This window comes from Micrasema longulum, unplaced genomic scaffold (genome assembly GCF_059751315.1).
Source record: "Micrasema longulum isolate JH-2025_06_02 unplaced genomic scaffold, ASM5975131v1 h1tg000955l, whole genome shotgun sequence".
Lineage (NCBI taxonomy): Eukaryota > Metazoa > Arthropoda > Insecta > Trichoptera > Brachycentridae > Micrasema > Micrasema longulum.
Genome location: NW_028278146.1, coordinates 789,888 through 802,005, shown reverse-complemented (window position 1 = coordinate 802,005; position 12,118 = coordinate 789,888). Strand labels below are relative to the sequence as shown.

Below are 12,118 nucleotides of genomic sequence, written 5' to 3'. Positions count from 1 at the left end.
TACAAATCCCGTTATATTTATTTATTTTATTTTTTGTACACAGGTATTTGTACATTGGCGGGATTATTATCAAATGGCATCTTGAACCACCTTTACACACTTACCATAGTAGTTACATAACTATTTAGTGAGGATACAAAAATGGAATAATTGAAATGGTCACTCTATACCTAGTAAATTCATACCTCTTCCTTCCTCGCCTCCCCTTTTTTTCAATTATAGTTCCCTAAGGATCAAACATTTTTTTATTATAATCAGTGCACGCTGGTGTTAACTTTTAATGTGATGTGTCCTGTAAAGCACGTTGGTTTTATATTTTTAGTGCCAAAAAAATGTGTGCAATTAGTGTCCTGACGAAGAGACGGATACTTCTCGAAACCTAGTAGATATAGAAAAGTCGAATACAAATATTTACTAAAGAAAGAACAATGTTTAAAAAAAATGAATTTAAAAATAATACCCAATCAATTTACCAACACCTTACAATGGGAAGTTAACAGAGTTATCTTTGACTGTATATAAAGAAGAATCGATATTTCTATACGAAAATGAATATGTTTGCATGAACATTTGATGTATCTTCATCGGTAACCTATGGGTTATAATTATAATGGAACATGTTTTGAAAAAAACGTATGCGTATTCTGCTTTTCATACAGAAAACTCAATTTTACTTTGTAGATAAAATTGAAGATAAATGTTAACTTTCCATTGTAATCGGGGCCCTGGGTTGTTTGGAATAAATTCCCATTTGACAACAAGTCCGCCAATGTACACATATAATTGTACTAAAAGATAAATAAATAAACAATTAGTATTTTACAAATTAATAAATCTGTGTCTAGGATCTGAAAAGGCCGATGTCAGAGTTTCACGATTTGTCACCATTTTATAAAGGTTCATGTATTGACATGATGATTGTAAAAAAAATGTGCATTTAACTATTTGATACACATACACATGTGTGGTAATGTATTTTATTTATGTTTGTTATTGAAGAAGTCAAAGTATAACGTCACAAAATGGCTGAATTCTCTGTAATATAACTCTCCAGTAGTATTAAAATATACGACATCAAACATTTGATTTCGCGGCAGTCAAATATGAAGTGTTACAAAGTGTATGCCTAATAAATTAGTTGAAATAATTTTCAGTTTTTAATACTGATACAGACAGTGAAAATATTTATATTGGTATTAGGAAGAAAGGCTGAGGATCATAAATATAGGTTACAAATTAAGATTAGAAATAAAAATAAATACAAAACAATAAACGTCGTACAGTGGGGAGCAAAACAAATGGCCTTAATTGATATTATAAGAAGACAATTTTTCATGACATGTTCACTAATTCTTAAATTTTATTTATTATTATCTTATTTTATACATAAAATTAAATATTTATATGACGTTGCTTTGACTATCTAACTAGGGATATTTACCCCGTTCTAAGCCGGTCAAAAAAAACAGTACATAGAAAAATAAATAAAGGTATTAGACACATAGTTAAAAAACCTAGTAAAAACGTAATAAATGTAATAAAAAAAAATAGTAAAAACGTATTTCAACACTCAGTAAAGTACATTGCACCAAACATAGTAAAAGACATAGTAAAAAATAAAATATGAACCCAGTAAATGAGTAGTAAAAAACCAAATACATAGCAAGAAACATAGTAAAAGACATTGCAAAAAAATATTATACATGTTTTCATAGCAAAAAACACATTTAAAAAAAATCTTAGTTAAATACACAGTAAAAAGAAAAACTATAAAAAAAGATAGTAAAACATGTAATCCATAAAATAAAATATAAATACATAGTAAAAGCATAGTAAAAAGTAATGAGGATCTTCAAAAACTAAGTCAATAAAGAACTAAAAATATATAATTACAATTTAAATAAGAACATATGTTGGCCATCTAATATATGTCATTTATCATACTGTATTTCATCATTTATCTTCAATTTACTTTATATCATATTAAAAATGGTGCGAACCGGGTTGTGGCCCATGGGTAGTGTTGCGAACCCCCGTGGGTCCGTATCAGAGGTTAGAACAACGCTTTGCTGCTATTTGATTCCCATTTTAAATTATAAGTTATTTTTAATGCTTTACAAACCCCCATCTAAATTTAAAGGCTGGGAAAATTCATAACAAGTCAAGTATTTCGTTTTAAAAAATACTAGACCCTATTTTCAAATAAAATATTTTTTACATGCTCGATGTTTACTTGATTGATAAAAAAACTCGTACAAGGATTGAAAACTTGAATAAAGTAACTTAGGATAGTTAAAGCCTAGTCAAGAAACTGAATAAACATACAAATTATTTATCAAAATAATAACATTTCGTAAACCACTGACAAAATACATCATAAAAAAAATCCTTCATTTTTTAATTGTATATTTGGTACAGAAATCTTTTTTTTGTGTTCTCATCGAGACTTTAACCCGAAACCAGAAGGTTGTATGTCAAATTTCTTAGCCATACCACCACAAAGACCGTTATGCAGAATGATCTTAAAATTAATCTTGACCGCTTTTTATAGAGGTATCCAAATTAAAATACGTAAAGGAAAAGATAAACGTGAATCGGTTGTAAAATCACTATGGCTGTGGTATTTTAATGTGTTCTGGACACTTGTGATTTTTATATCACCGAATTTGTATGATCACATTGCTCACAGTCAAAGTTACAGTCAGCAATTTAAAGACAAACTGACTTTGATTACAGAGAAATTTCGATTTGATAATTCGCAAAACATACACTGACCAGTAACACCGACTATTTTTATTTTTAAATATGATGTGTTAACATAAATTCCATATTATTCCTAATGAAGAGAACAAGTGGAAATACAAAAAAAAAGTAATTGGTCAATAATGTATTTTCCTTCATTATTCTACAACAAATTAGTCAATAATTCATGGCATCTTTGCCGTACGCTGCGAAAATATTGCTAGAAACTTTGGAAGCTTTATTCTCTCGATTACATGCAAACAGAACGAGTAGTCAAAAATGATGACTTTAATAAAATAAAATAATACGTGTAACTAAATCACAAATACAATATCTTGTAGAGCAGAAAATTTTCTTTCGAATAATGTAATATAACCTTTACTATTTTTAAACCTTTGGTGCTCATTTTTAAATTTGAAAAAAACGGACAAAACTTATGTAAAACAAAAACACCCAATACAAAAATAAAAAAAATATTTACCCAAATGCATAGAGTTAGATTATTTTGAATTCTATGCCCAAATACTTTTATATCGATTTTGTGGGCCATTTTCAATCAGTTGTTAATAACTCATAATTGAAAAATGTTTATAAAATTGTGCTAGTGTGGGGTTTGAACCTCGGACCTATGATCCATGAGCCCGTGACATTAACAACAGATTAAAACATGGCTTAAATGGACGAACGAAGCGTTTGAACAATGAAGTATAAACATTAAAAAAATTTCGCTTATTTTTTTTAACCTTACTACAAAGGCGTGTAAACGAAGATTTTGAATTCATTTACGAAAACACTTAACGTGTAGTTATTGTTACCAGACACACAAAATATATTTTTAAAATATATACTCAATATGTTTATTTATTTATACATCAACGGTTCGAAGAACCTTTTACAAAAGAGGTTTTACAGGAATAATCACAACAGTTAACAATTCATTATGTAATACATAAAATATAATAACATATTTAAAACTAAACAATTTAGTGAACATAAAATATTAAAAAAACAACAAAAAGTTAAAAAAGAAACACATTATATCTAAATAAAAGATAACAATTAACATGATAAATATGATATATGTTATATCATTAAAACCTTTTGACGCTCAAAATCTTGAATTAAATACCGATTTTAATACAAACATATTAATGAGTTATTTTTATCAAGACAATCGATTTATACGTACGAAAATTTCGTTTTGTTATATTCTAGAAATAATTGAAGATTAATCTAAGATGTTTCGTTTATTACTGTTACTACTACCACTACTCCATTTTCCCGTAGGGTTAGGCATTAAGGATGTACCGCCATACACGTATGTCCTGAAAAACAAGCTTCTTCCACATTCATAGATATTACCATACATGCCCTTCGGTTGTGTCTGCTCTTGATATGACGAGCATTAAGATTTTGATTTATCTGATCATGCCACTTATTTTTTGGTCGTCTCGTTTCGTCGTTGTTTCGTCATCCACCTATCCACCTCGTAAGTAAGAGGTCTCGAGTTCGATTTCTGACATGGTTGACATGAAATATTTATTTAAAAAGGTGTTTTCATACTAGAATATTTCATAGTCCCTGGACGGGTACCTGAGCGTAAGACTGATCATTCATTTAACAAAAACGATCAAGTTAGGCTGCGATTGGTGTACCAATGCCGTGCCCTACGCACCATATAGTGCAGAAAGGGAACAACAATTCGTCAATCATTCATGGAATAAGACTACATGCTTTTCATATGCACAAGGCTTCCAGGTTTGTACAAAACAAAAAAATATTTATCTAAATTTTTGTTTTGTATACCATTTTGTAAAAAGGACTTAAATTATATTGTTATGGTATTTGTTACAATCAAAATAATGTAAAATTTCCGCAAACCAAGTTACAACGTAAAAATAGCACTTTTCAATAAAAAATTATAAAAGCGTCATCAATGAATAATTAGTTTTAAATTCCCGTTTGATTAATTTCCGAATATACAAAAAAAACTTAATTTCCGCTAAGATCATAATAAACTATAATTTTTCACAAGCTTGTTGAAATTCATAATTTAATTAAGCTTCTTGACCTGTTGTGCAAAATAAATTGAGTAAACTAATGGATGTGTGGTTTTGTAAAATAGTTTCTTGTTTTTAATGTTGAACAGAATACGCTGCTTGATTAGGAAGACAATGGAAGCGGTAATGGGCCGGCGAGAGTGAGAGATTGATGGCTTAGGAGGAGAGCGAGGAACGAGGAGAATAGAGGTGGCGAGTTTGTGGCCACGGTGTTCCCAAATCTTGTTGACCCACACGGCTGGACCGGTTTCTCTCCTTACGTTCCCGCAGGGCCGCATTCTACATCCAGTTTTCTTAGTTAGCCAATTATTAAGGATAACTGTTTAATTAAAATAATAAAAACACACTTTACAAGTATTAATTTACTAAATGTTAGTAAATATTTGTAATTAACCACTTACCGACTTTTTTATGTCCACCGGTTTCGAGACGAACCCGTCTCTTCGTCAGGACACCAATCAAACCAACATGAAAATTAAACTCATGCCCCTCCCTATTTTTTCAACTTTTTCTCTCACACCGTAAAATATTTTTATAACCATATCAGAGCATGTAAGTGTTGCTTATTAAAATGTATGTCGTGTTGGTTTTATTTTTTTGTGCAACAGTTATAGTAAAGATGGGTTTTGCATGTTGGTTTTGTTGGTGTCCTGACAAAGAGACGGGCACGTCTCGAAATCGGTAGACATAGAAAAGTCGGTAAGTGGTTATGTACAGATAACTAATTATAACTAATTTATATGATTTTTTTGGTGTATACGGCACAAATGCCGTTTTTATAAACATCATCGTAAATATGACTTGAGCCCATTTTATATTGGTCATTTACAATGGTACAAGATCTTGTGCAGAATTTGGTCCAATAAATGTTGTGTCGTAAATACACAAATTTGATGAAATGTCAAACAGCCCGTAGTCTGTAATAGCGTCAAACACTACGTACTGCACATCCTTACACGCAAGAAACTGCTTAATGTATAACAGCTTATAAAATGGCCCAAGATTTGTCACAATAATTATTGTTAAAAAACTGAGCAAAATCTTGCACAAGATCATTAAATAATGCCTTATGTATAACGGCCTTTAGATCTAGGTAGACACTTGTTTATTTACTAAATTTGGGCTAGTTTAGCCAAAAATGACCCCATTTTTTTTCTATCGCGTTAGCTTTTTAAGTAGGATACTCTCTCTTTGTACCAAAAGTCGTAAAAATATGCATACAAAGGATATACAATTCAGAGAGTATTTTTATTCATACAGAGACTGCATGCCATGCTGGTGCTTAGGCTACTTGAATTATGGCGTAACTGGATCATTTTTGTATTATGGAAGCTATCAGTCTTACTAAGACTCCAGGTGCCAGTCAAGGAACAATGAAATACTGCAGTGCATGTAGAACCAATATTTCACATCCCTCTGAGTATTTTAATTTTATCTAGTCTCCCCATGTCGTTACGTCAGATAACGTGTCGTTGGTAATTGGCTCCTGCAAACGCTTGAATACGCACGAAGAAGAAAACATTTTGTAGAAGGTCACCACCTCAAACATGGTAGGCGAACGTTCCAACTACTGCGCTAAGAGACGGACTCTCCCATCGATGTTCCTTATCAGAATAATTTTTATTTACCTGAAAGTAGGTATCGAGTCGAAAACGCTCGTCCAGGATTCTGGTTCAATTTAACAAACAGAACTGTATTCTTCCACCGCTCGGTCATGGACAATACAAGATCTGGGCCCGTATTACGAAGTAAACGTTTATCTTAAATTTTATTAATAAAGTAAAACTATATTTCATGTTCAATTTCGGGTTACCGACGAAGATACTTTAAATTTTCATACAAATATAAACATTTTCGTATTTATACGTATATGGATTTCTTCCAATGGAAAAACATTTTCGTATTTATACGTATATGGATTTCTTCCAATGGAAAGTTAACAGAATTATCTTCATGTGACTATAAAGTGAAATCTAATTTTATCTACTAAATAATGATTTTACTTTAAAGACAATACGGAAATATCACATACTACGAATACCGATAAAAATATATGAAAGGGATTTAGAATAAGTAATTGTATTCTTAAAATCAATATGGATATTGTGGAGAAATATTTTTATACTTAATTTTTTCTAAATACGTCACTAAAAAAACGCGACATGTTTAGCCTTGATAGTGACGTCAAAATTTGTGACACTGTTCTTAACAAATTTGAATGTTCAGTAATAAATAAACATGAATCGTGACGTATTTAAGGAGCATTGACTGTTTTAGCGGATATTCAAAATTACAAATTTAAAAATACTTTTAATGCTACTAATAAGTTACAAAAAATATTTTTTTATTACAATAAAAATGTTTTGAAAAAATGTCATATTTTCCTATTAAAGATAACACCCTACTCTGCATAATATTTTATATTGTGAATAGTAAAAACCGTAAGCAAATAAAAATTGAAAAACTTTAATGACCATGACACACTTTTGGCAAATTACGGTGAGTACAAAATATTATTATTTTAGGTACTATCAATAATCGGTAATCTAAATATCGATTAAATGCTTTACGTTTCGGTTGACTGGTTCCAGCCCTGGTAGATTTTAAAAGTTTATGGAAAATCATTGAACTTCGTGAAGATAAAAAAACGAAACAATAAATGACGTACAATGGCGGCTCGTACCGCCAATGTCAGTTCGCCTTTCTGAAACTTAAGCTATGGTTTCCTAAGACAGCGGTACCGTCACAAAGCGGCCGTCACGGGACGGCGGATGACGTCATTAAAACGTTGACTATGTAAATCAATGGCGCTGGTTTCCTAGAGAGCGTTGACCGTGAACGTAACGTCGAAGCAACGGTGCCGCCATTTGCAGGACGGCCGTCACAGCGGTGCGAACTGTTTTCGAACGGTTTTTGTCGCGAAGCGGTGACCGTTTGGCTGTCAAAATGAGTGCAAACGTGGTGCGGAATGTTGAAAATGTCGAAATATTGATTAATTTTGTAAAAATCATGACGATTTATGTAATGGAAGGGCAAAGACTATTAAAAAGTCGAGTTGAAACAAAGTTCGTGAAGAAATATCGGGACAACGCTTAAAATATCAGGTATGTACTAAAATGTAAATAACAATAGAATCATATAAAAATAACAGAGCAAATGTTTATAAGCTACAAGAAAAAAGCTAAGCATCTATCATAATGTTATTTTTCTAATTCAAAACATGTATTATAACATTGTTTATACGTAATAGATTCCAAGGAATCCTAACCTATTTATTGTGTCAGATATTTATTGTGTGCAGATAATTGGTTGAATTCTATAATAAAATTTCGTAAGGTATCCAAAGTAAAATGCTTTTATTGGATTCAATTATCCTTTTATTTTTTTTATTTACAAGGGTGTAAAATGTGACGCATTTTGTCTTGTAAGGACATTATCAAACTTTTTATTAGGTTACCTTACCAAATCCTAACCTATTTTGAAGTTGACATTTTATGAAATAACACACAACATTTCAGATTAAAAGTCACATGGGTGTGATTTAAAATAAGGAGTTCTCAATGAATATTAAAGAGCCAAGAAAAATGCCTGGAACATAATCTTAACAGAGTAAGTTTGATGAATTTTAAATAAAATATGCCCTTTGAACATGAAATGAATACAACAAATTTGTCGATGGATACAAATAAGTATACCAATGTAATTCTTGTATAAACATTACTATAATATATTTTCTGCATTAATTATTACATTTATTTATTCTAGAAAGCTACAAACACCAAAGAGTAGTCACCAATATAAACAATTTTTGTTACAACTGAGAGGGAAAACATTTTTGAGAAGGGAATACTGAATTTGCGTCGTAGGTGAATTGGTTCAGGCGAATAAATCTCACCCAAATGATAAAAGTTTCAGCTCTTTTACTTCACAAAAGAAAACAGATGGAAGAGTTGAGGAAATGTGATGTTAAAACATAGGCAGAATGGAGAATGTTACAATGTGTAAAATGCCTACTTAAACCAGCCTATGACAGAGCATAAGCCCTGTAAGTGCCTAGACTTCCATATTCCCTTCTCGAAAATGTTTTCCCTCTCTGTTGCAACAAATTTAGAACTAGATAACTCCCTAGGGAGGAAATCCAGCCTGTCTGCAAACATTTAGACATACTCAAAACATTGTTTTTAATGAGTAAACTTATGGCACAGAAAAACGATTAAATGTAGACATACTTGGGACTTATTTATACATTTGTTCCAAGATTCTTATCACCGAATTCAATTAAATAATATCGTATGTAAATGAGCTCCCATTTATATTTGAGACAAGTTCAAACTAGTTTTATAGCAACTCCATAAACACCAGTAATAAGTTCTTATTTAGATACATAAGGTAGGTTGCAATAACTTTCCTGTATATTCATTGTGAATTTTATTTTCAGAATAAGTACATACTACAAAATTATTTTCACCCAAGTGCAGATCAAGATACGAGTAGTGAGAGGGTAGATACTCTCCCGATAGTACTACTAGATTTGCTGTGCGAGTCAAACTCAAATGTTTGCCAGCAGAAATTACTAGGCTCCCGAGCGATTTCTTCACTGCCTCAACATGCAAGGACAAGGGGACATTCGTCAACGACCTACGACTCAGACTCGCAGACATCAGACAAACACCAGGCATCCACCACAGTCCAAAGAAAACCTTTATCCACAAAGAACTTCTCAACACGAGCCACGTATTTATATTTACTGACTGCCACAGAAGACCATTCCAGAACGCCATACAATGTAGAACAGACGGGAGACAAGACTTTCTGAAATCTACCTTCACCCACAGCAGTACTTACTTCGGACTCACCAGATCCACCTCCAGGAAGGCAGACACTCCCCTGAAATGAACACTTCCCAGAATAATACTGATCATAAAAACAAAAATGTACTAATAAATATGAGCAAACTATTTTTACCTGGATGCAAATTATGTTTTAAATACCTCTTATGAATGTACACATTATTGTAATTCCATTTTGTATTATAATTTTATATGTATTCTTCTCCGTTTTTTAGATCATGAGAAATGTAGTTTATACTCGCATAATATATTTTCTATTACATAATATTTATGTAAATTTAGGATTATAATGAAAAATCCTCAAGTATGCTATACTAAAATGATTTCGTGTTTAGCATTAGGTCTTATACTCATATATATACATATAACTCATAAAATATTAGTTCTTTATACAAATATGAACCAAACTTTTCTTCTTTAAATATCTCTTTGTAAAAAGAGATATTTAAAGAAAAAAAGACAATAAATTTAAGTTAATTTAAAAAAAACATCTTAAAAAAATAATAACATATTGTGGTAAAAAAAGCAATATATTATTTTTAAATGCTATTCTAAAAGTAATTCAAATAAGTTTAAAAATATAAAACCAGCAGTGGAAAAAGAAAGAATAAAAGTCTTTCAAGTGAAATGTAAAAGAGCATCAGAAATTCAAATATATTAAAAAAATATTTTGTACTTTCTCCAGCCTGTCAATATAAGTAATGTATTGTGGATTCCAAATTATGGATGCAAATTCTAGGTGAGTACTTACATAGCTATAATAGAGTAATAATGAATTGATTACAATGTCTGCTTTGTAATGACAAATGTATTCTTTATGTTTGTCGTTACTATGTAAAATACTATATTATATTTTGACAGACTAATAAAATGAATTTAATTATGATTCAAAGAGGTTGGACATATACTTGTATGATAGGGAGCAGATGATATTCCTAAAGAGTTAAAAGTTATACAATACTGTGTTGTGGGGTACATAAATTATTAGTTAAACGCTGAAGACATTTTGGTTTCGAACTTACAGTTTGTAGTTATGTATATTATTACATATGAAAGTTATAAGTATATATTATGGTGTCTGTAAGAAGTAAGTATATAATAATTGTAATTTTTCAGAAGAAATCTGTACAGTTTATATATAGTAAGCAATATTAAGTTCTGATGTTCCAGTATAAATTGTTACTACAATTATTACAAGTTTATATATGTATATTAAAGAAAACGTAAAGTAAAGTGAATTCTGGTTCTTTTGTTTTACAAAGAGATATTTAAAGAAGAAAAGTTTGGTTCATATTTGTATAAAAGTACAAATATTATATGAGTTACATATAATATATGTGTATAAGACCTAATGCTAAGTAATCTCACGAAATGTAAGAAAGCATCAGAAATTCAAATGTTTTAAAAAATATGTTGTACTTTCTCCAGCCTGTCAATATAAGTAATGTATTGTGGATTCCAAATTATGGATGCAAATTCTAGGTGAGTACTTACATAGCTATAATAGAGTAATAATGAATTGATAACAATGTCTGCTTTGTAATGACAAATGTATTCTTTATATTTGTTGTTACTATGTAAAATACTATATTATATTTTGACAGACTAATAAAATGAATTTAATTATGATTCAAAGAGGTTGGACATATACTTGTATGATATGGAGCAGATGATATTCCTAAAGAATTAAAAGTTATACAATACTGTGTTGTGAGGTACATAAATTATTAGTTAAACGCTGAAGACATTTTGGTTTCGAACTTACAGTTTGTAGTTTATTTATTTATTTTATTTTATTAAATATTTGGGTAAATCATAAGAACGCAAATATTTCTTTTTTAAAAAAAATAAAAAATAAGTATTAAAAACAACAATTTTTTAACATAAAAAGACCAATTAAGTTTTCATAAATTAAAAAGATATAAACATTAAATGTGACAAAAAAATAAAAAATATATAAGAATTTTAAGTGAGAAAAGAATAATTAGTTTTGTATATTATTACATATGAAAGTTATATTATGGTGTCTGTAAGAAGTAAGTGTATGATGATTGTAATTTTTCAGAAGAAATCTGTAGAGTTTATATAAAGTAAGCAATATTAAGTTCTGATGTTCCAGTATAAATTGTTACTATAATATTTACAAGTTCATAAATGAATATTAAAGAAAACATAAAGTAAAGTGAATTCTGGTTCTTTTGTTTTACAAAGAGATATTTAAAAAAGAAAAGTTTGGTTCATATTTGTATAAAAGTACAAATATTATATGAGTTACATATATATGGGTATAAGACCTAATGCTAAACAAGAAATCGTTTTAGTATCGTTATCGTTTGAGAATTTTTCATTATGATCTTAAATTTACATAAATATTATGCAATAGAGAATATATTATGTGAGTATAAACTCCATTTCTCATGATTTACAAAAAGGAGAAGAATACATATAAAATTATAATACAAAATG

General features: G+C 30.0%; 1 long non-coding RNA gene across 1 annotated transcript; it reads left to right on the top strand.

The window, feature by feature from the left end:
* Positions 1-7,554: 7,554 nt before the first annotated feature.
* On the top strand, positions 7,555-10,029 carry LOC148277916 (uncharacterized). Its single transcript, XR_015823335.1, has 3 exons — positions 7,555-7,906; positions 8,321-8,411; positions 9,241-10,029. It is a non-coding gene; the product is annotated as an uncharacterized LOC148277916 (long non-coding RNA).
* The last annotated feature ends 2,089 nt before the right edge of the window (positions 10,030-12,118 follow it).